Source organism: Perca flavescens, unplaced genomic scaffold (genome assembly GCF_004354835.1).
Source record: "Perca flavescens isolate YP-PL-M2 unplaced genomic scaffold, PFLA_1.0 EPR50_1.1_unplaced_scaf_14, whole genome shotgun sequence".
Taxonomy (NCBI): domain Eukaryota; kingdom Metazoa; phylum Chordata; class Actinopteri; order Perciformes; family Percidae; genus Perca; species Perca flavescens.
In genome coordinates, this window is record NW_021166559.1 from 52501 (window position 1) to 55000 (window position 2500).

General features: G+C 51.6%; 1 pseudogene; it reads right to left on the reverse strand.

Moving 5' to 3' along the window:
* LOC114551534 (mothers against decapentaplegic homolog 4-like) overlaps nucleotides 1-2500 on the reverse strand; it is a 33790-nt pseudogene that overhangs the window by 2946 nt on the left and 28344 nt on the right.

Consider the following 2500-nt stretch of genomic DNA (forward strand, 5'->3'; position numbering starts at 1 on the left):
CAGGTGAGACAGACAGGTACCTTGATGTAGGCTCCAGGGTAGAGAGAGAGAGAGACAGGTGAGAGACAGACAGGTACCTTGATGTAGGCTCCAGGGTAGAGAGAGAGACAGGTGAGAGACAGACAGGTACCTTGATGTAGGCTCCAGGGTAGAGAGAGAGACAGGTGAGAGAGACAGATAGGTACCTTTGATGTAGGCTCCAGGGTAGAGAGAGAGACAGGTGAGAGACAGACAGGTACCTTGATGTAGGCTCCAGGGTAGAGAGAGAGACAGGTGAGAGAGACAGACAGGTACCTTGATGTAGGCTCCAGGGTAGAGAGAGAGACAGGTGAGAGACAGATAGGTACCTTGATGTAGGCTCCAGGGTAGAGAGAGAGACAGGTGAGAGACAGACAGGTACCTTGATGTAGGCTCCAGGGTAGAGAGAGAGAGAGACAGGTGAGAGACAGACAGGTACCTTGATGTAGGCTCCAGGGTAGAGAGAGAGACAGGTGAGAGACAGACAGGTACCTTGATGTAGGCTCCAGGGTAGAGAGAGAGACAGGTGAGAGAGACAGATAGGTACCTTGATGTAGGCTCCAGGGTAGAGAGAGAGACAGGTGAGAGACAGACAGGTACCTTGATGTAGGCTCCAGGGTAGAGAGAGAGACAGGTGAGAGAGACAGACAGGTACCTTGATGTAGGCTCCAGGGTAGAGAGAGAGACAGGTGAGAGACAGATAGGTACCTTGATGTAGGCTCCAGGGTAGAGAGAGAGACAGGTGAGAGACAGACAGGTACCTTGATGTAGGCTCCAGGGTAGAGAGAGAGACAGGTGAGAGAGACAGACAGGTACCTTGATGTAGGCTCCAGGGTAGAGAGAGAGAGACAGGTGAGAGAGACAGACAGGTACCTTGATGTAGGCTCCAGGGTAGAGAGAGAGACAGGTGAGAGAGACAGACAGGTACCTTGATGTAGGCTCCAGGGTAGAGAGAGAGACAGGTGAGAGACAGACAGGTACCTTGATGTAGGCTCCAGGGTAGAGAGAGAGACAGGTGAGAGACAGACAGGTACCTTGATGTAGGCTCCAGGGTAGAGAGAGAGAGACAGGTGAGAGACAGACAGGTACCTTGATGTAGGCTCCAGGGTAGAGAGAGAGAGACAGGTGAGAGAGACAGACAGGTACCTTGATGTAGACCCAGGGTAGAGAGAGAGACAGGTGAGAGACAGACAGGTACCTTGATGTAGGCTCCAGGGTAGAGAGAGAGACAGGTGAGAGAGACAGACAGGTACCTTTGATGTAGGCTCCAGGGTAGAGAGAGAGACAGGTGAGAGAGACAGACAGGTACCTTGATGTAGGCTCCAGGGTAGAGAGAGAGACAGGTGAGAGAGACAGACAGGTACCTTGATGTAGGCTCCAGGGTAGAGAGAGAGAGACAGGTGAGAGACAGACAGGTACCTTGATGTAGGCTCCAGGGTAGAGAGAGAGACAGGTGAGAGACAGACAGGTACCTTGATGTAGGCTCCAGGGTAGAGAGAGAGACAGGTGAGAGAGACAGACAGGTACCTTGATGTAGGCTCCAGGGTAGAGAGAGACAGGTGAGAGAGACAGACAGGTACCTTGATGTAGGCTCCAGGGTAGAGAGAGAGACAGGTGAGAGAGACAGACAGGTACCTTGATGTAGGCTCCAGGGTAGAGAGAGAGAGACAGGTGAGAGACAGACAGGTACCTTGATGTAGGCTCCAGGGTAGAGAGAGAGAGAGACAGGTGAGAGACAGACAGGTACCTTGATGTAGGCTCCAGGGTAGAGAGAGAGACAGGTGAGAGACAGACAGGTACCTTGATGTAGGCTCCAGGGTAGAGAGAGAGACAGGTGAGAGACAGACAGGTACCTTGATGTAGGCTCCAGGGTAGAGAGAGAGACAGGTGAGAGACAGACAGGTACCTTGATGTAGGCTCCAGGGTAGATCTTATGGACTCCATCCCCGGGCTCGGCCAGCCTCCCGGTCCAGGTACAGGCTCTGGAGGAAGACCGGGTGGTCGCTAAGGCAACGCATCCAGATGTCCCCACCCCCGACACTCCAGCTGGACCCCCCTCCCAATGTGAAGCCTGCAGGAACACACACACACACACACACACACACACACACACACACACACACACACACACACACACACACACACACACACACACACACACACACACACACACACACACACACACACACACACACACACACACACACACACGTCTGTATCACTATCTTTGTGGGGACTTGTCATTGACATAATGCATTCCCTAGCCCCTTACCCTAACCTTAACCATCACAACTAAATGCCTATATATATAATTTATATTGTATTGGTAAGGCTCGCATCGCTATTACCCACCAGACTCCATGTAAATAAACAGTACTTTAAGCGTCCTAAACCCACCAGACTACATGTAAATAGTCAGTACTTTAAGCATCGTGAACCCACAAGACTACATGTAAATAGTCAGTACTTTAAGCATCCTGAA